At 43.3% G+C, this 22,750-nt stretch overlaps 1 protein-coding gene across 4 annotated transcripts in view; it reads left to right on the plus strand.

The window, feature by feature from the left end:
* Positions 1 to 22,750, plus strand: part of sox1a (SRY-box transcription factor 1a) — a 111,827-nt gene that overhangs the window by 15,278 nt on the left and 73,799 nt on the right. For 2 of the 4 annotated variants that reach the window (XR_007450781.1, XR_007450784.1), the window contains exon 2: positions 4,954 to 5,103. The exons of the other annotated variants lie outside the window; for them this stretch is intronic. The gene's annotated coding sequence lies outside the window, so the exon portion shown is untranslated. The remainder of the gene's footprint in view (positions 1 to 4,953; positions 5,104 to 22,750) is intronic. 4 annotated transcript variants of the gene reach the window in all.

Here is a 22,750-nt window from a genome sequence, read left to right on the forward strand (position 1 = left end):
ACTGTACTGTAGCTCTTTTTCTTTCTTTGTGTTTGTGCGCATGTGGGTTTTCTGTATGTGCGCCTGTGATTCTGTTTGTGTGTGTGCCAATCTCAACCGCAGGTACGGCAGAGGCATGGCAGACATTGTGGTTTATGGAGAGCGGTGCGTGATCAGACTGCCCGCAGCAGCAGTGAAATCAATCACAATAGAAATGGAAAAACTTAAAGTGACTAAATAACATGCAGCGTGTTTGTTCTGATTTAGTCACCACGTAACCCGTTCTTTCATTTACACCGAGCCAGTCTTGTGGCCTTGGTGTGGCTCGCTTTAGCTTGAGGCAGTCAGAAGAAAAGAAAACTCTTATTTACCTGCAGCCAGTTTAACATCATTTGACACAATTAATCCATTGTGTCAGACAGAGCAGAGCGTATGTGGGTGTAACATATGGAAGACGACAAGAGCGCAAATAGGGAGCCAAGATGCGATCATCTGTCTGGGTTTTGGGGTAATTTGCCGGGGAGGGTGTGAATGTTGGTCGAGATGGGCGGGAACGTGTCAATCATGTGTCTGACAGGGCCTTGTATAGGTTGTCATGTTGCCCGGCAGCCGAGGCAGAGGAGCAGCGGACCCAGGGGCCACGCAGGGGTCACCGTCTGCCCTAAACGGTCCCCTCAACCGCACGGGGTGCAGATAGGCAAGGCGTTGCTCCGACGAGGTCAGCCCAGGGGTGATCCAATTCTCTGTGTTTGGGCGTCGGGAGATTGTGTGCTCACCTCTGTCAACCCTTCCATATACAGGTCAGCAAAAATAAGATAGGAGGCTCACAACAGCGGAAACGAGGGTCGACGTGAGGGAGTGTATAACCTGTGTGTGTGTGGATGTATGTATAATTCACCAAACAAGGTTGTGTCTCTTCCATCCTTTCTCCAGTCGTCTGCGCAGGCAGTGCACTGGACACCAATGTGCCTCTTAGTTCTCAGTTGACCCTTAAAGGCCCCAGCGGGGGAAACTGAGGGGGTGACTTTGCTCCTGCAGCCATGGGAGACTTCCATATTCATTGTTTTCTTCTTCTTCTCTCTTTATATACCTGTTATCTCTCTTTCATTGTCTGTCTATACTCCTCTTCTTTACTTTGTACTCTCAATTTGTCTTTCAACTTTCCTCCCCAGAGACACTTCTCACCTTGCTCGTATGTGCTGGAGATGTTTACACAGGTCGGCGTTAGGTATTCTGTCCCTACAGGAGCATAATACAAATCAATCACGTGCAGATTCTTTCAGTAATGTCAGCACTGTGGAGGTGAAGATTTCTGCAGTTGTGATCAGTTTGTGTTGAGGAGCGTGTTTGTTGCACCTGTTAAAGGACATAGAAGTAGCAAGTCCTTCAACTCAGAATATTATGGGCTCAATATGACTATTACCCACTCGCGTACAACAAATGTGTGTGTCATATCACACAGCCTGTTCTGTGTGTGTGTGTGTGTGTGTGTGTGTGTGTGTGTGTGTGTGTGTGTCAGGAGAGCCAGTGGGAACTACCATCTGGTAGTGAAGGACAGTAGACCGTTGGGGCCGTGCTGCCTTACCCTTGTCAGTGGCAGCTGTGTGCGTGTGTCTGTTGCACATGTGTGTGAATGTGTATGCACAACACTCTGTGTGTGTGTGTGTGTGTGTGTGTGTGTGTGTGTGTGCTCACGTGTGCTCACTAATAACAACATGGGTGTCACAATATGATCAGACCAGTAACGGCCATCATGTGTTGACACATCTAATTTCTAACCGACTGATCTGTTTCTGCCTCCTGTGGTTCTGCAGCAGTGAACCTTTGACGGACATGTAAAGTAATGGCTTTGGATCAGCCGTGACATGATGTTTTGCTTGAGTGTAGCGCTCAATCATGTTGTATTTTCTTGATTAATGAATTTATCGTTTGGTCTATAAACAACCCAATCACCAGAATAAATGTACATTTCTGGAAACCACAGATTAGGGATGTATATGATCAGATTCAGCCTTTTAATATGACTATTCAACAATTTTTTCCCCATAATAAGTTTTAAAGTTTGTACAGGGCTCAGCGGGATGTTCAGTGTGACAGCAGCATTCATGTATCATAGTAAAAAAGCTAATGGCACTAACAAAGGATCGGAAGTGTGCAACAACATTTTTTGCTGACACTAGATATCAAACAAAAGCCAGAGACTGTGTCGTATTAAGTATCTGTAAGCTCTAAATTCACTTCCAAGCAGATGAGAGAAGATAATGTTATCTCAGAGCCTTATAGTATTAAAAAGTTTCTCCTCCTCCATGCCACTGCATCATGTCAGCAACTGTCTGCACCAAAGAGTAGCGTGAAAGTCAAGAGTGCTCACTCCGCAGCAAAATCTGGGGACCAGAACATCCCTAGAAGAACACTGCACATCACACTGACTAGCACAAAATAAATTAAAATACTGCTCGACTTGAAGCATTCTCAGTCAACTGAGGGGTCTCTGAGTGACGATTCAAATCTCTGACTTTCAAAGAGGCAGCCCTACCACGGATATGTAACATTTGTAAATTAATATGTAGCTGATATATTTAAACTTTACGTTTCTTTGTGTTTCAACAAAGCTGTGGTTCAAGTGTGGTTACTGCTGGGAAAAGTTTATGTTTTAGCTTAAAACACAGTTTTAGTGGAACAAACGCCTCTGTTATCGAGGCGAATGAATGCCACCAATGTCTAGGGCTGGGTATTAGTACACTATACTTTTAAGGTATCGACCAAAATAATCTAGTACCAAGTGGTATTGAAATGTCTCATGTCAAACGATACCTGCATTCAATCCTTTTTGCATGGGGGGTCTGGTGAAGTCGAGTGTGGTGTATTTGACAGAGTTAGCAGTTCAGCGTGCTGAGATGCCACAAAAACATTCAAAATGGCCACTGTATTACTTAAATGAAATGTGAAGTCCCTGTTACTAACCGGGTCTGGCTACATGTTTTGACAAATAAATACAATTGGATGCCAGGTCTGGTTGCCACTGGGGCTGGGAAGCCATTATTATTTATAGAGGTTCTTTGAACATAAACCTCTTAAAGCCCACTGACTTCTCAGCTATCCACTGGAGCTAACGTTGGTTAGCTGCTTTGCGCATACAAATAAAAATGTTAAAACTTTTGTCAAATGAAGATGCTACACATCGTTAGCTTGGTTAGATTCTCTACGATTCATTCGCTCAGTTAATTTTACTGAAACCATGACCGTAAGTGTAATTCATTTATGGCATTGTAAACAAGAAAGGAGAGAAAAGGTGGTGACTTCCTTCATATTTCTTTAGTATGTAAGGATCCACCAATCAAAATAACGGACATGGATTTTCATAAAAAAAAAAATCCAAGTTTTGAATATTGTTTTAAGGGGATAAAAGGAGGTGTTGTGTCGATATGCCGGGTGCTGTAATCCTTGGGTGCCATAAAACGAGTGTTGTAACGCTCTCTCTGTCTGTTACTTATAAAAGTAATATTGAAACTGGTTTAAATTACTGGTTTTAATTTTATGGTATTTCTCATCTTTGCTGATCAAGAGATTTGTGTGAAAGGAGTTTAAAGCCACCGTCCCCTCCACCTCCTGAAGTCAGCTAATTTGCATGTAATCAGAACTACGTCACTTTAGAAACAGTGATATGTATGAAACGTACAAATGTAAGGATCTGTGGTTTGGAAAAACCTGTCGACATTTTCCTCTGGTGACTGGGCTGCTATATAAGTCCAACCAACAGTCCAAAACCTTAAGACATTCAGTTTTCTATCACATAAGGCAGATTTAAAATCTGGAAGTGCTGTCGACTAACTGTTTCAGTTGTCCGTGTTGTTGTATTTGGTGGCGCAAGCCCAATCACAGGCACAGTCTTGTTGACTGAAGATTAGAGCTAAAATGATCAGTTAAATCATTGTTTAGTTGATGGACAGAATATTAATCAACATCAAATCTGATATTGGATCAATCTTTCAAGTCATTTTTGAAACGATTACATTTGAAGTTGGACTGTTTTGTTGAACAAAACAGCCTGTTTGAACATGTCACCTTGGGCATTAGGATATTGTGATGTGCATTTGTCTTTGTAAACACTTTGTGGACTGAGCTTTTAGTCCATTGGAAAAAGAACTTTACTGCAGCCCCAGTAAAGATTGCCCTTTTCTATGAGGTGTTGGATTTTGTGACAGTTTGGATTTGTCCTTGCCGTCTATTTGTGACTTCTTTGCTTGTAAAAAGTTAGCCACTGGTTAAATTGAGGCTACAAAAAAACATTTCAAGGTTAGGATGAGCAAACTGCCCCACATCTATACGTACATCCATCTACATTTCAGTGGACAGCCAACTCTCAGTGCCAGAGCTTCCATGAATGCGCCATCAAAGAAGATTCAAGGATACCCCCACTTGCAGTAACATTACTGCAGTGGTGTAGCTTGAAATGAATTGAGCAGATAAAATGTTTACTCTACTGGTTAACCTCAAACAAGGTTACAAAAACATTCAGTGGGCTTAAACACAGCAAATGGAGCGGCCTTTTAAAGAGAGGTTTAGGCAGTCGTAACTTAAACAAAGGACAGATATTCCTGGCATGAGTTGGGAAATGAACCTGGGTCATTTGATTTGAAAGTAAATACTATAAATAAACTCATCCACCATCCCATTCATCCCTTACTTTTGACTGCACAGTTTCAATCAGTCGAGCATCCTTCACATGAAGAAGAAAAGATGATTAGATCTCAAAAGTAGGCTGAAGATGTACAAAACAAAAGATATGGAAATGTATATTATGTGTTTATTCAGTAATGATGAGTTTCTCCACAGTCCTAGCTAGTTCCTACTTTAAGGCATTTGTCAACCTTTAAATGCAACTCAACCACATAAGTGTCTCTTCTCCTCTTTCCCTTCATCTCTTCTCGTTCGTGCTACCCCTCCTCTGCTCCCCCCTACTCCAATCCCAAGGGCAAGCCAAAGGCTGACAGCTTTGTTTGTGTTCTCCACTAAGTGATTTTTAATCAACTGGTCTGCATGAGTCCTCCCAAGGGCCGGAGCAGCAGAGGCTGGGAGAGATTGAGCTGAAGGCTGGTGGATGGCTGGCGGCAGATAGAGGAGGTGAGAAGAGCAATAGTCTAAGTTCATAGTAAGCCGGCTAATTTTTAAAATGCTCTTGATGTGTATTTGAAAAAAAAAAAAAAAAAAAAAGTGTCCACACTAGCATTATAGGATGTTGTCTGGATTTGTGTCCTTGGTAAAATGCCTGAAAAAAAGCTCTTCCTTTTTTGGGTAAACCTTTGCCATGTCTTGTGATCACCAACAATACTCATTCATTCGTTCTTAATTTTGCTTATTTTATTTTTGCTTCAGTTTTTGATCTGCACTTACTTTGTGTGTACGCATAGAGACACTTTCAGTAAAGGTTGAGGACAGCAACGTGCCTTTGAGAGATGTGAAACTAACAGCTGGAAGTGAAGGTGTGTTCAGACAGGATGCAACGCGACTTTTTGCCTTGTGTGTGTCATTCACACGCATTTGACCGTCTCCAGTCCATTTATTCACCCCAAACAGGCAGTATACCAACTTTACATGTGTTAGCTGTAAGCTAGCTAGAAAACTGTGTGTGTTTGTGTTATAGAAATCAAATGACAAATAACAACCTTTATTCCATCCTGCTCATCACCTGTTTGAACTGTTGCCCTCCAAAAAAATGCTACAGGTCCATCAAAAATGCACCACAAGATTCATAAACAGTCTCAACCGCAAAGCCATTACTATACTGAACTCTGACCTGAAGTGACCCCACTAAAACACATTACAGTTACTTTTCTTAAGTGCAATAACAGCACTCGACAGCGTGAGCGTTTAACTCGCATTTGCGACAAAAATAGGTGTGTGCGAACTGTAAAAAATATTTGGGGGCACATGTGCGCGTAAAAAAATCAGCCGAAGCAGCCTATATTTTTGTCAATAAAAAAATATGATAATCTAACCGCAAATGTTGGAGGAACTCCAGCTGCCTTCCCTCTACCCTCTTCCCCGTGTGACACAGTTATGGGCGGTTTTCCAAGCCACTGTCGGCACAATGAATATAAGTCCCACTGTTGGCAGGGTGGAAATAAGTCAAAGTGTGGTGGAGGAGATGGACCGGGTTAAGCGACAGACCTCCGGGGAAGCCTGCTCCGTTCTCCCTGCAGTTAGGGACCGTTCTCCATGGCCAGGCTGTCGGCTGGGGGGGAATAAGTCAAAGTGTGGCGGAGGAGATGGACTGGGTTAAGCGGCGGACCTCCGGGGAAGCCTGCTCCGTTCTCCCCGCAGTTAGGGACCGTCCTCAATGGCGAGGCTGTCGGCTGGGTGGGAATAAGTCAAAGTGTGGCGGAGAAGAGGGACCGGGAAAAGCGGCGGACCTCCAGGGAAGCCTGCTCCATTCTCCCCGCAGTTAGGGACCGTTCACCACGGTACTGCTGCTGGGCAGCGTGGAAATAAGTCCTGCAGAGTTTCAGAGGACCAGGAGAATGTTTTAGGATAGTAATAACATTATATAAGATTATCATATTGCAAAGATAATATATATAAGATAATAACATTAAAGACAAAATTAAATTGCAATACTTTTTCAAAACTTGATGATTTTACCTTTCTGTACATTTTGTATACAAATTCATTAAATAATTTTGCTTGTAAATGTCTATTTGCATCACGTTTATTATGGAAAACACATTATTTGATCAATTTACATTGTGCCCCTAAAGTTCTTTGTGCGCTCCTTACTTTTTCAACTTAGGAGCACATGTGCTCCTTGGGAAAAAAAGTTAGCGTCAAGCCCTGAATAACTTATTTTATGTGCAATGATACTCATTAGCAGTTTTTTTTAAATCCCATTTTAACTGCATACATTGGCAATGAGTGTATGGCAGAATGTAAGTGGAATGGAGGCATTTATTTATTTATTTTTGATTGCTGCTTTGTTACTATTTATATATATGAGCCCAGTCCTTGAGTCCACCTGAATTTCGTTGTTGTATGTTTGTACAACGACAATAAAGAAATCTGAATCTGAATATAGATGTCAAATGAGAGAACAGACATTGAACTGTTTGCTGTGGTCATTTGACTGGTACAAAAGAAGATGGCAATTGTAGTTGATTGTCATACTCTCTAGTTTGAGAACTCTGCCTATTCTCACACCTATTTCCCTTATTCAACAGAAAAGTACAACCGTACACCAATCCAATTGTCTCTCTTTTACTGAACTAAGACTAATATTAGCTTAAGTGCCTTGTTACGTCATCGTAAAACACACTTCATTCAAACCCAACAAAAACAAAATAAAACTCACCAAAACTGTCTTAGTTTGTCTTGTTAGTCGTCTAGTTAGTTAGTCCACTGTCCCCACAATCACCAACTCTGGTTTGGTCCAATTAAATCCTAAATTTACAGAATGATTCTCTAATTATCTCAGCTGTCTGCTGAGCAGTGGCTCGCACTCGCTCTTTAGAGGCTCCAGTTTCAGTTTAGATATTTCAACAAACATGCAAGTAATGGCAAGAAAAGAAACGGAGAGATAATAGCTACCGTAATATTGTAAAGGTAATGGTTTGCTTATTTGAAAACATACTGCTACACTGCTTGTTTGGTTGCTACTGCAAAACTTGACCTCAGTGAGTTCACGACTTGCTGCAAATCAGTTTGTTTGTACGTAAGTAACCCCGATACAGTAGTTGTAATGGCAACAGTACATATGAAAAAAATGGCCGCAGTACCGACCATCCTGCTGTATTGACTTGAATGGGAAGGTCTGTTATATTCTCATTCTATTTCCAAGGGTTGTGTTCGGCTCAGTGTCTTACTGATCTCAGAACTGACCAGGAATCCTACCATGTTTTTTTCATCTCTCTCGTCCCTGTACATTTGTAAAGTAAAATCCACAAATGTTGTTTTTCTCAGTTGAAATCTTTTCAACTTGCCCCAGGCAAATTCACCCTTCAATGGCACCGACTTGCATCTTCCCATTCACTGTATGCAATCGCATGTTCCACCTAAACACACCAGCTACCTGCTAATTTTACAACTGCAAAGTCATCTTACAAAATAAATGTAAATACAGCGTAATGACAACACCTGTATTGCATGATCAGCTACATTAACATCTACAGTGAATCACCACAGAGAGAGTGAGAGGCCAAAATGAGTTCTTAAAAAGTAGGCTGTGAAAAAAAAGTCATATTATTGCCTCCAAAAAGCTCAGTTTTCCTTGTTCAAAAGCAGCTGCCATTGTAATATTTATACAGTCTGTGGACTGTTTTTGAAAAGCCTGGATTTTGAGGAGAAAAACTGCGACTTAGTGTGAATGTGACAAAAAGGGATACATTTGAAATGTATCTGTCTCCATGTCAATGTAGATGAAGTACAGTAGGGTGATAGTGGAGCCTAGTGCGGGCCTGAGACAAACAGATGGTGCTTTGGAAAATCGGTAAAGTTGAATTGGATTTATTGGTTTCCAGTGTTTTTCTTTTTCTTTTTCAGTATTGCATTTTCTCTGCAGAGGACACTGAGGACTGGAAATGGATGTTAAGAGAGAAAAACAGATCACTTTTCTGTCTTTCTTTTGATAGTGCCAATTAAGGTTGGACTTGTGAGTAGGTATAGACCTGTCAGCTTGTTTTTTTGTTAGATTGTTGTGGTGTAGTAAAATACCACTTTAACATCTCTGCTTGTATGAGGCCATTGCAGGAGATTTTGCAAATCAATGATCTGATTTGTCAGGTATTATCTGAAAACATTTACATCTACAAAATGGAGCATGTCATAACACACTGCATATGGCTAATGGTGCTATAAAATGATAGACGATTTTATCCACATTACGATCCCCTTGTCACAATCACGAACATGTCAGTTTAAAGTGTATTATACGGAGATTTCCCTGCCACTCAGCTGACATTTGAAACCACGTGGTGCAGTGTAATGTTGAAGGGAGTGTGTACTGATGGATTGTCGTCTGGCGGCTGTCAAAGTGGAGGCGTTTCGTCTATGATGCTACTTATTAGGAGATGGGATTAGTCTACAGATTATTTATGTTGTTATTTATGTGGTAATCCACAGACGGAGAGGCGACGGAGATTCTTACCTCATCAAAACATACAGCGTCGACTCTATAGAGCACATGAGACATGCATACAGCTCTGTATCCTGACTGGCTTTAGGGAGACTGAACATAAAGGAGAGAACACAAGTTGAGGGATGTATAGGAGTCATGTAAGGCTGGATCTGTTTCTCTGTACTCGTTTTGATTTATGACCACCACAGTGTCATATAAAGCCCTTGAAGTCTTGTATAAATATCACTTTACAAGCCCTGCAGGACCGAGAGTGAGGAGGAATGACAACACTTACTGTCTCTCACTGGATGAATCAGTTAGCCCACACAAGCAAAGAGAAAGAGGCCATGAGCTGAGGTCTGTATTTAGTGTTTTAACTCTTCTTATTTTATTCAGTCTATCCTGAATGAGTCAAGGTCTCAGGCCTGCGGAGAAGTGGAGAGAGAGCGGGTCGAGTGTTATAGTATTGGAGCATGACGGAGTTGGGGGGGCTGCTCATAAGAGCCGTACTTGTGTTTTCCCGTTGTTAAACAGCCTTCAGGGAGAATAGCGGCTACTACCAATATTAGCAATCAGGCTTTTAATTAAAGGTAGAGACGAAAACTGATAGGGAGGCTGCACCTGTACAAACATGATCTTGCACCCTCTCTCTCATCATCTTCCTCTTCTTTGAAATAAGTCAAACTTCTGCCTCCTTGTTCAGTGATCGCATCAGAGAGCACCAGTTGCTCACATTTGGACGGGGGAATGAGATTAGTCTTCCTCAGTGGCTCAACTTTAGCACCAACAGATCATGGTGTAGGATGCACTGAATGCATCCAGCATCCTATACACACACTCGCTCAGCTGTTTGCTATCCCGAGCGTCTGGTCTCGTTCCCTCTTTCTGCTCTGCAGAAGCAGCTGCGGAGGAGCAGAGATAACTCTTAACTTTGTTTTGACACTTTTGATTAAGGACCATTGAAGGAACACCTGTATGGCGGGAGGGAACAATGCACCGAGCCCGTAGAGAGATTGATTTTGTGCATTAGAGAAGCAGCCTTTGTCTAAAGCCACGAGGCCCTTTGTTATGCTAACCAGCCGTGGAAGATTTCCAATTCAATTTCACCTGAACGCTGGTCAGCAGCACGCTCCATTGTATGGCGTCCCTCGGGCCCCGGCAGCCCCCCCACCACCGCTGCCACCGCTGCCTCTCCCCTGTCGTCTCTCAAACTGCAATTTAGCCGCCGAGGAGGATGTGTGTGCGTGTGTGTGTGAGTTGGGGTGTGTGTGTGTTGGTGATGGGGGGGGGGGGGAGAATGTGGCCTAGATTGACAGCCGACTGGATACTCTTTCCACAATATTCACTGCATCCCGTCCTTGTGTGTGCAGTGGGCCGCGGAGAGGATCACAGTGAAATGAGATGATATTAATTATCCTAATCCTGATAGCTCTCTCTGGAACTCTGCTTCCACTCATCGGTCTCAGGAGAGGACTTGGATGGTCAGACAGAGAGAATGTCAGAGAAATGAAATGAAAGCCGACAAATTCAGTAGAGAATACTCCCAACAAAAACCCCGCTCACTGAATAAGGTAGATTTGCTGCTCTGTCTGTCTTTCGCTTTTCTTTTCATGATTTCATGGCCGCTTAATTGTCCTTCTATTTCCAATATTCCACTCTCATCTTGTAATTGAGAGTTCTTTTTTGCCTCGTTGAATATCTTAATTTGAAAAAAGAAAAAAAAAAAACAGAAATAAAAATACCAAATAGCCAGTTTATTCATGTTTAAATTCATAATTGTGTTTGTCAGAATGGATATTACTTCTCAACTTTCTTCTAAACTGACTAAGTAAAATGTAAACACTCTCATGCACAACCCTGCGTGCACACAGCATCTTGAAATTATTATTTATATACTGCCAAATTTATTTTCTGATAAAACTAAAGGAGGAGCCTTTTTTTAATTGAATATCTCCGCAAAAGAGCACATGATAATTGAACCAGAGGGGAAAGGCAGGCTGCATGAATAGGCCTGTGTTACACAGAGATTTGTATTAAGATCAAGTCTCTACAGTGATGAAATAACACAATGCTCAGCTGCAACCATTTACTCCCATACATGCATTAAGAGAAACTTCTTAACTCGCTCATTATGCTTGATGATTGTATTATTTTAGTGGCGTCACACTCCAGTGGGCTGGATTTGATAACATGATTCTCAGACCTCACAGCCATTAATTAGTTTTTTCTTCCTCTATCATGAAAGAAGCCGCTTGGTTTTGCGGAGTGAAATGCAACTTAAAGATTGTTTCGAGTCCTTTCAACTTTCAGTTAATGCGTCTGTGAGAGAGCGCATGTATACGCACAGATACCTCCCTCTTCCTCTGTCTGTCCGTCCTGGATTTGAGTGCATTGTACACAGCAGGGAGTCCCGCTCTCCTGAGCAGAATTTCTTTGTAATAACCATTCATATTTCGGCAGTCAGACGCACCGTTGTTTGTACAGTTTATTTCACAACGTATAAAATTAATTGATTTGTCGTTTATCTGTGTGTTTGCATGGTTGTTTTCGATTCTGATAGTTCTTTGTTCCGTAATGCAGCACATCAACACAAATGTGCGCACAGAAAGGCCCTAATCCTGGCCTGAAGTGGAGGTACAGTATATTTAGAGCGTTTTTGATTGTGAAGGTTGTTATTATTGAATTTGAGTGACGATCACGGTCGTTTGATCATGAATCAATGCCTCGCTGTTCGTCGCAATGTGCTCGAGGGGACGCAGAAGTGTAGAAATTGTTTCATGGGGCATTTTTGTGTTTCTTGATCTTTGAGGGGCTCTTGTCTTCTCTCTTGAGCTCGCCCTGTAGCCTGATGAGACCCCTGCAGGCACCAATCCCCCCCCCCCCACCTCACACTTACTCACTCACACCCTGAAACCACTGCACCAGACGAAGTGAAGTGAGGAGAATAGCTGTTTACCCCTTGCGCCTGAGGTATCAGTGCCAGCATAGAGTGGCACAACCCCCCCCCCACCCCCCCACCCCCCAACCAACCCCCCCCACCCTTCAATAGGCTTGTGAAGTGTGAAGTATATTTTTGTTCTCGTGTTTTTACACCAATTTTAATTCCACAGCTGCATATCTGAGAAGCAGGATTTCCTTGGTTAGCTTCCCAGATTTTCTTTCTCTCCATCGTGCTATTTCCCTCCCTTCTATCCTCCCTCTCCCTCACCCACCCCGTCTCCTTCTCCTAGCCCTACAATCCCTAACCTCTCTGTGTCTCTCTTCCCTACAACACACCCCCCCTTCCTCTCCGCATCACCCCCCACCCCCTTCCGTTGCCTGGGGGCTGATTATTTTAGTGGAAATACCGCCATCGTGTATCGCTGCCAGATTCTGCCAGCCCAAGCTTCTGCCACCCCGCCCCTCCCTCCCCGCCCCCATACCCACATCCCTCCACTTAGAATAACCAATCTGATGATGTGACAGTTTCTTTCTCCCTGTAGAAAATCTGCCTCTAACCCTTTTTCTCTCCCTCTTGCATTTTGGATTCCAGCGTTGTTTGACATGTTATGGAAGGGTTTCAGCTTCCCACCTCCGCAATCCTTATTCTATCCCAGGGAAGCGGTTGGCATGGGAATCTAATACTTGGCAAAGAGGGCAAGGAAGGAGGTGGTGATGGAGGGGAGGGGGTGATATTTTAAAAAAAAAATCTTTTTAAAAACACACTCCATCTCTGTGTAGTTTTCCTCACTCAAATATCCTCTCCGTTTCCAGTCATGTGTCTGATTTAAACTTTGATTTCAGTGTAGCTTGCGTTTTAAATTTGTTGTTGCGCAACTTCACACCAAGTTAAAAAGTAAATATTGTGTCTGTGAGCGATTATTTTTACGTCTCTGAGTGCTTGTCTGTTTGCTTTCGTGTCATTTAACTATGCCAATGGTCTCTGGTCCTTAGGTCGATGGTCATCAGTTGCCATGGCGCTGGCAGGAGGAGAAATCAGGTCCGGTTACAAAGCTTTGATGAGAGAGACATGAAAGCCTCTTTCTTCACAACACTGAGACAAACCATAAGAGTTGTAACTCAGTTTGCAGACATGTAGCTGCACAAGGCTAAAGGCTCACACTGATGCCAATCACGCGCTAATCGCCAGACTCAGAGTGCACCTTTTAAAAATGTCTCCTTGCCAACCGGTGTGATGGTGGTCATGAACTAATTTTTTGCCATCATCTGTCATCAGCTTCATTGTCACGCAATCATACAGTTAGAATTTGCCAATTATGATTCACTTATGTTGGTTTAAGGTATTTTAGGCACAGGGTAAGCCCGGAAGAGGTTAATCAACACTCTCTTGTTACATTGTCTCAGTTAATGTATTGCCCAAAAGTGCTCTCCCTCTCCCTCTCTTCCTCCCTCTCTCTCTCACACACTCTCTCCCTCTCTCTGTCTGTTTCTCACAATGGCTCAGCCTTGGTGGGATCTGGCCGCCTACAGATAACTGCAGTCTTTGTGCAACCCATTCTAAGCAGATACATACTGTACCATTCAGACAGGGTTAGGTTATTTATTTGTCCATTCTGATCATTTACATGCATTTCCATCATACGTCCATGAACTGATATGTTTATTCAGTCACAAATCCGTATGGTTTTACATTCCACATAATGCACATAAAAGTGATCGTACAGAGGCTTCAAATGTAAAATAGCGGCAATTTAATCTTGTATCAATCAACGGCTCTCTACATGTCCAATCTGGAAATGCAAATGGGCCACATATGCGTTGCATTGCGGCCCATATTAACATGTATGGGAGAGGAGATGGGTTGAAGATAGCCCCATCTTACACCGAGTTGTTTATCAATGTGCAGTTCCTCTCGGCATGCAGAGCAGCCTGGCGGCCCCCAGTGTGAGGCTGAGCAGGCAGAGCTGTCATTGTTTAACGCCTCCCCTGATTAGTTTACTCTCGCCTGATTAGAAATTAATTAAAATGATGACACAGATCCCAGCAGAGGAGAAGGGAGGAGGTGGAGGTGGAGGAAAATGAGGGATATGCGCGATTGTGGGGAGGAAGGCGGGTGGAGGGGGGGACGAGGTGAAAAGAGGGTTAGTGGTTTGTTAGTGACGTCCATTGGGAAGGGGTGATGTTAAGTCAGGGAGCTTTTAGCAGGAGAGTGTGCAGTAGGGAGGGATTTGGTGTGGAGTGTGCGGCAGGCATGAGGGGTAAGTGTTTAGGGGCAGCGGGGGGTAGCGTGCAGGGAGTGGTGCTCTGGCGGGGGACAAACATGGCTTAATGAGTGACTCTTGTCGCAATCAGAACATCGTTCCCTCATGCATTCTAATGAGCTGGATGTTGCGGAGGAGATCGGTTCACGCTCTAATTTATTCAATATATTTTGTGTATTCACCCTGTTTATTTAATAACAGGGACCGTGCACATTAATCAACATCTCAGCCATCATCACATTAGCGCAAAATATTCCAGAGTGAGTTTTCTCTCTGTTCTGCCTGGGTCATGTCACAGCTCCTCAGGACAACATTGTGCCGCCACTATCTGCTTCTTGGTTATTGCATCTGTAGACATGGTGAGTGTTGCCGTGCAAGTCAGAACAAAAGCTTTGAGTATTACATCGAGGCCTGATAGCATCGCGGTTGAGCAAATATCAGTGTTGTAAACATTTGAGTGTGTGGCTGAGGCTTACATGTCACCCATGGATGAGCCTGTAATTCTCTCCGCTAATAATTCTCCCTGGAGTCCCGCCCCTGTTATCCCACCACAGCCTGTTTGTTGCTTTTCTGTTTCTCCCTCTCTTGTTTTCTCTGCCCCCATCATTGTTTCAGTGAAGGTTGGGCTGACCAGACGGCTTTTAATCCACTGGGAGATTTTCAAAGTTTACCCCTCTTAGCAACCAACTTTTGATCTCCGACGCCAACTTCAGCTTTTTCCAACCTTTTGCTCTCGCCACAATCATTTTGTCCATCGCTCTGCAGTGTCTTCTCCTCTTTTCTAGCTTCTTTTTTCCCCTTTGGCCTCCCCTTACCCATGTCATAATGTAATCAAAGGGTTGAAAAAAGGTAGCGCACAAGGCCATGGGTGCGTATGTGTGTGTGAGGGGGGCCGTGTGGTGCAGAGACTAGTGGGTTTCCCATAGCGATGAGGGCCCGTGGTTCTCCTGGTAACCTAATTGGCATGTGTTTCCTGGCAGGTCTTATTGTGGCCTCTCCTAATCACTGTCCCCAGCCCTAACAAGAGCGACCTACAGTATTGCTGCTGCACTGAAGGAGCATGTCTTTTGTTGTTTTATTTCTTTCTCTTTCTTCCTCTTGTCTGTCCTCATCCCCCTCGTCCTAACAGAGGGACTCGTTGAGACGGCCTGATTACCACAGTCAGATCCAGAAATGCGAGTGTGTTAGTGTGTGTGCACACATGCGTGTGTGTATTTGAATGAGCTTGCCGTTTTTCCCCCCACTATAAAACCAGTTGGTTTATCGAGGCAGACTCCTGCCCAACTGAGCATGTAAACCCTAATTGGGAAATGCTTTAAATAATTTCTAATTAGTACAAGTGTGGTAATAATTGGCTGGGTAATCTGAGGATTAATTAGCGGTGTTGTGTATGCGTGTGTGAGTGAGTGACTGTGAATGAGTGCATGCATGTGTGCTCGGTAAGCACGTGTGTGTATGTGTGTGTGGGTCAGCGTGTGCATGTGCGTGTGTGTCTGTGCGCTCGCGGACACACTCAGTCGGGCCTGGACGAGCGTTTGAATAGACCCCAGGTTCTGCAGCTTGCTAATGGAATCCTGCCCACTCAAGGAGGTCTGTGGAGGAGGGAGGCCAAGACAGAAGCAGCTTTGTTGGCCAAGTTGTACTGTGGGTGGCCCCCCTGCCTGCAGACCCTCATTTGTATCACGGTGGGCATCCACCCCCTCTCTTATGACCCCCACCTTATTTAACAGCTAACCTCGCCTCCACCTCCCCTTCACCTCACCCAGCCGTCCCACCTCCAGCCCCCCCTCGTCGTCGTGCACACTGCTCTCATCTTCTTTCTTTGGCTAAATGACACTTTTTATTTTCTTTGACCCAATATGCTCCCAAGCCCGGCTGCTGCCCCCCCCCCCCTCCCTGTTTTTACTTAGACATATTCTTCTCCCACTTTCCCCTCTCCAGCCATGTTCACCCTCTTCTACCCACCTCCACATTTCCCTCTTCCCATCTTCCTGTGAGGAGAGGGCGAGCTAGCGCTGGGCTCTTGAGTTGTGTACTTCCACCTGGTCTACCCCTCTAATTACTGCATCCTTTCTTTTGAAAAAAGAAATGGAGAAAAAAAAGAAGGAAATGAAGAGCAAGAAGAGTACAACCACTTGTTGCTCCAAGCATTGCTTTTATAACACTCCCCGCTGAATTGGCATCGTTCAGCAACAGGAACATGAGCTTTTATGGATTCATTGGATTAGGAATTTATATTTATGAAAAAGCTTTACTTTGAAAAACATTTCAAGCTCTGTATCACGAAGGATCTCATTGTCATCCTTATTTCCCCTCTATATTGTATTAACTCTCCACTCATAACCTATTGGAAGTTTTTCCATCCACCTTTATCTCAGCGCTGGCATTGTAAATCACTCTCTCTCCCCGCTCCGTCACCTCCTGCCTCCTTTCTCTCACTGTCTCTCTGTGTGACAGATGGCTGTCAAGGCCGCACAAATGGGAAGCAGTGAGCAAGTAAACAAACAAGCCGGGATCAATATGGGAGACTAATTGAACAATGACACAAACAATTTTGCTGATGCCTGCTCTTAGTCATTTGTTGGTCTCTACGGCTCTCACCAAGCTTGAAAAGTGCGGCTGGCAGGCAAGGCCGGTTTAAATCAAATATGTGTTAGTAGCTCTTAAGCAGCGTCACTCAGAAATAATGCAATTCATAATACTAATTCATACATAATTATTAATTTATGGATAAGCACCAAAAGAGGAATGCAACCACAAATTAGGCAGTTTAGTTTTTTCCTATCTTTCTGTTAATATTGTAGCTTTTTTCCCACTTCACAGGTGTGATATGATTTGTTTTGTCGAGTATAAAATGTAAGATTTAATGGGCTAAAAAAATATTATTTACTACGACAATGACAGATCGAACAACCTTTCGCAGTTTTACAGTTTTGGGGATTTTTTTGCCGCTCTTATTTCCACACTCTCTGCATCTACTGCATCTGACAGTGCTTCATGGTGTTTCTGTGACTGATAACTCACTGATTTAGCTAATGATGCTTAAAGGTGCTTATCACTACTTCCTCGCTAATCTGGTTTGTGAGATATATTTACGAAGGCTGTAGATTTATTATGGCAGAACCTCCCTCTGATGCAGGAGGATGTTGGTTTTAAAACTGTCCCCATTTTCTCAGTGATGTACACTCAAACCATGAGGCTAGTCCGGCAGCTTGGCCCACTCTCTGACATTTACTGGGCTGGTACAAGGACGTACCCTTTCCCTTCCCCTCCTCTTCCTACCATTCCTCCCAGTTAATCAGACTGGTGTGAAAAGGAGGCTGATAAGCCCATTGTCTGGCTGACAATGTCTTGGTGATAGGCCCATAGTGGCCAACTGGATGGTGCTCTGTCCCCTCTCCTTCCGCATCAACCCATCCCATATTTCTTTGCCCTGAACCCCTCTGTCCTCACCCCTCCTCTCTCCTCACCCCTTTATCAACCCTTCTTCACCCTTTTCTTAAAACTCTCTTACCCCCCTTCGCCTTTGCCACGGCCGCACCTCTCCCCTCCTGCAGCCCTGTGCTATCCCTCCCTGACCCCTCTCCTCTCTCCCCTCTCTCCTCACTCACCCTGCTCTTTCCTCTCCTCCATTGAGCGGCGCAGAGCCACCAGAGGGAACTCATTAGTGCACTGCTCCCAGGTTAATTGGCTAGCTCAAAGAAAAGGACTGAGAAAGAAGAAATGAATGAGAAGAACACCCACTCCGTCCAGGGAGAAAAGGGAATCGACCTGTGTGTTTCTCACGCTGGCAGCTCCTCTAAACAGTGATGCAGCTGCTGTCAGGCCAGATGTGATCCTCTCCCACTGATTAGTGCTGCAGTCCTGTTAACTGTGCGTACAGAAGGGGCAAGGCCTTGGCCCCTATTGTTGGATTTATCTACCATGGAACTATGCAACAAATCTGTAAGGCGCCCCATGTGACAGGTTCATATTTCTCTAAGAAAGGAAAAACGATAACATCAAGCTGAATTGAAAGTGTTATCCGTTGGCTATCTGGATGAGTCTATGCAGAGATGGCGGCTGTGGACTGGTGCACGTCCATGCGTGCACATGTCCACGAGAGACTCGCCACAGTGTGCCTCAGCGCCCCAGAGGCCATGGCTGGGCCCTCCATGTCCTAAGAAACAGAGGGAAATGACTCTTGAGGGAGTGTGTTGTAGGAGTGGTGCTTGTGACAATACCAGGAGTGTGTGAGTGGAGTCTGGAGTGTTGTCCACTCTTTAATAAACCACACCGCTTCCTGTCACCTCTGGCAACCAGCACATGGCGGCCAGAAAACGAGTGGCCTCACAATGTCAAAACAACAGTAAATAAATCATGATTACAGTGCATTCATTCTGGCAGGTTCTGGCAAAGTGGTTGAAATCATTATCACCATAATAACAAGCCGCTGTTGATATGAATCACTAAATGGCAAATATGCAAAATCAAATCAAAAAATCAAAATCAAACTGTGGTCTGCTGTCATGTATGACAAATTCTTCATATGTGTAAAACTTCAGTGCTTCAATAACAAGTGTTAGTTTTTAATTACAGCTTGCTAAGAATTATTAATTTGGACAGCAGAACATTGCTCACGACAGGTTTGGTGTCAAGTTAAATTAATTGTCAGCATAATACTGGAAATGTGGCAGTTCTTTGTTTTATTTATCTACATAAAAATCTTGAGCTCAAACTTGACCTTTGACCTGTCTGCATTTGTACTGTCTAAAAAATAAGGAGGGGTTATACCAAGGCAGAAGGCATTAACTTCCATTTGATCTCTCACTATTGCTCTGATGAAGGCCAGTGAGCATGGCCGAAACATGTTGGTGATTTTAATGTTCATCATGAACTAGCCATTTAATAAAGGCCTTTTAACTTTTGCACCAGACAAGAGTTGCCTTGGATTTTGTTTTTTCAAGATGATCTCTCACTTTGTTGTTGTTGTTTTTGTTGTTGTTTATTACAGCAAGCGTCATGCTAGATGATAATAGTTATGACCTAGTTAGAATCAAGTGATACATCACGAAATCTTCCATTTAACAATATAAATAAGAATAAATCAATTCATTTGTAGCATTTTTAAAACCACTTTCCTTTGTCTATTCATGGTGCATTACAAACTCACACCATCAGGACCAAAATGAATAAACTAATATTTGTATTAAATTAAAATACATCCTAATAGCCCTCAAAACTGGAAGTTGCAACACCAAAAACACTTCCTGTGTGGGTTAACAAAGCATCAAAACAAAGCCTGAGAACCTGAAGCCTTGTCTTTTCCAGAACTTTTTGGGGCTGGAGCCTATCCCAGCAAAGACAAACTTAATAAATAACAAGAGGGATAAGATATTAGACCTTGAGAGCAGCGATTACACCATGTCCTAACTGGATGTGAGGCAAGCAAGCGTCAACAACTAAATCAGTTGGATTGCATTGTTTTCTATTGGACTGTCCTAACTGCCTGTGATGTGGTGCGCCGTTTTGAGCTAACCTTTATCATTTGCCCCATTTCTATTTTTATTCTGTCGTTACCTTTCAAAGACCCACATTGAGGGACAACTGATGATGAGGTTCAAATGAGGAATTACCTACAGGATACTTTATTTCACTACAAAAAACTTAAATAAGTTTGCCAGGAAGATGAACATTTCTGGTAAGAATTGTCTAGGATGCTAGCAAGCTAGGTTGTCTTTTCTGTGGACTCTGAGACCACACCTGAAAGGTAAGTGGTTTGTCTACATGACGTGACAGAGCTCCATATTTAATGGATCCAGTGTGGACAGAGAGCGTCTGATGTAAAGCGATGCAGCGTGTTATTCTGACGCTTGCATCCAGTCAGGACATGGTGTTAGAATCAAGAGTGTTTATTGCTCGTATGGAGACTAAAAACTTGAACCTGTTGCACCTAATGTTTGGAAACATGTATCTAATAGTGGATGGTCCAGATTTGCTATGATGGATTAGCTTTGTGTGCCAGTTTTCAGCAGACAGAGAAAGATGCTGCTCACCAGTGGTTTTACTTGGCATCTTAACAGCGTTGCCCAGTTTCCTGTTTGGCACATTTAAATTTCCAAACCAAGAAATCAGTGAAAAGGTCAGGAATGATCTGTGAAATAACAGCATCAGCTTTCTGTCAAAATTAAAAACATGAAAGAAATCGACACAGTACTAAAATCTTTAACCTCAATACAATACCTTTGAAAATGTGATGCCATTTTAGATACCATGGAGAAAATTAAGGGCATACAAGTTAAAATTTTCCTTGACAAGGCAATAACATAAGGACATTTTTTTACTTGGTGCTTTCGGCACAAATATATAAATTTTCTGCATCAGTTTATGGTAGAAATATCTTAAATTTTGTCAAAATAAAAGCCCTTTTCTACTTTAAGGTTTTTATTTGGGTGAATGCAAATATTGAGGGTGATGTGTCCCCCTTAAAATCTACACCAATGGGTACTAGTGTATCGATGCTGCGGAAAATGAGTATTGAAACTGTTTCAAATTGATGTGTTTGACCACAGTGTCTTGCTCAAAGACAGTTTGATGTCTACAGAAGGCAGTGGATTCAACCAGCAACCTCATGATTAATGGCTAACCATGCTGGACTGCCTGAGCTACAGAGCTACTACTATAAAATAAATGACATATTACAGTAAGAGGTCCCTTGAGGTTCAAAATAATGGAGCAGCTCAGCTCAGTGAGTGGGGTTACAGGCGGACAAATTGCTGTTGGAGGACACGTGAGGCCTGAGTAAAGAATAAACAACGCAACATCCCTTCTTCCCTTTCTCTTTTCTCCTCGTCTCTCTCTCTGTCTCTCTTTCTCTCCGGTGAGATGATAACAGGATCAGTGGTTCACTGGGCTTCAGCCAGCGCAGGGATCATATTCATATGAGAGGGGTTGAGACTCTCTCCAGATTGGCTGCTGCACCTGACAGAGTGGGGGGGATTAGGAGTAGGGGTAGCAACAGCGTTAGTCACAAGCTCATCTTTTGCCGTCTTCACTTCTGCTCTGGCTCTGCCTCAGTTTGTTGGACATCACTCCGTGTAAACCTCCCACCACCTCCACCACCAACCCCCCCTCTCTCCGCCACTAACACACACACACACACACACACACACACACACACACACACACACTCACGCACCACGCACTAAGCTCCCCCTTGTCTTTTCAGATGGGAGAGAGAAAGCAAAAAGCAAGACAGGGGGGCACTGCATAGATTTGCTGCCATTGTGTGTCAATCATCCTGTGTGTGTGTGTGTGTGTGTGTGTGTGTGTGTGTGTGTGTGAGAGAGAAAGAGAGAGAGAGAGAGAGAGAGCCCTTGCCTCCAGTGATTAGCTCTGTCCATGCTGGGCTCTTGCTGCTTACAGAATAATACAGTAAGGCCTTGAGGGGCAGGAGGGAGCGGAGAGGAAGGTGGTCTGCCTATAGGCCTGCCGGCTCAGCGGTCAATGGTTTGTGTTAGTGTGTGTGTGTGTGTGTGTGAAGGAGACTGTTTGCTCATCTGTTTGTGTGGGAGTGTGTATTTTTGGAATTGAATTCAAGCTGAGTTGCTTGGTTTTGTTAGACGGCGCATGAAATAAGAGGTGGATGTCTGAGACTCGAAGTTTGAACACATGAAAAGGAAATTTAACAATTAGTTCAGTTGGATCACACACACACACACACACACACACACACACACACACACACACAGGGTATTCCTACATCTGCAGGTCAGCTAGCGCACCCTTCTCCTCTGTCTCTCTCTTTTTTTATTCTGTCGTCTCTTGCTCTCCGTCTCCCTCAGACACACACATACACACACATCTTTTTGCTCATGTCATAAGTGGGTGTGCAGAGTATTGCCTTGAGCTGCAGATGAACATGAAATAAACACAAACTAGGGTAGTGACAGTTTTAAATCGGCTTTAGATCACTATGAAAGGTAAAGGATTAGGATGCTTTTTCCAGTCCTGAGGAGATAGGACACAGTCTTGGAGGAGAGCCCACTCCTCTCAGCCCACTGTGGGCCGGGTGTCTATCTTCTAATCTTCTAAAGCACTCTTACACCATCTGCATGTAGTATGGCCTACATAGTGAGCATATGCCCGTCTATATAGGCTGTGATTAAAAATGGATCTTTCACACAATGATGGGAGAATAAATTTTTTTTTGTGTCATATAGTCATCAATTTCACCCCGTTTTTGTTTTATATCCACCGCAGTCTAGATTACAAATTGTCCACTGGAGGCTGTTTTAAATTTTTCTTGTATATTTTTTTGTTTTAAGTGGGTTTAAGCTTTACATTTTATATGTATATAGGCAGATTATTGTGCTTTTGTGTGGCCTTTAAATCCGGCAAATGTATATTTATGTATCATTTATTCTTTCATAAATTTCCTTTGTTATTTTTTGTATATTTTTTAAAGTTGCTAATTATTTCTTGT

This window comes from Epinephelus fuscoguttatus, linkage group LG13, assembly GCF_011397635.1.
Source record: "Epinephelus fuscoguttatus linkage group LG13, E.fuscoguttatus.final_Chr_v1".
In the NCBI taxonomy this organism is placed as follows: Eukaryota; Metazoa; Chordata; class Actinopteri; order Perciformes; family Serranidae; genus Epinephelus; species Epinephelus fuscoguttatus.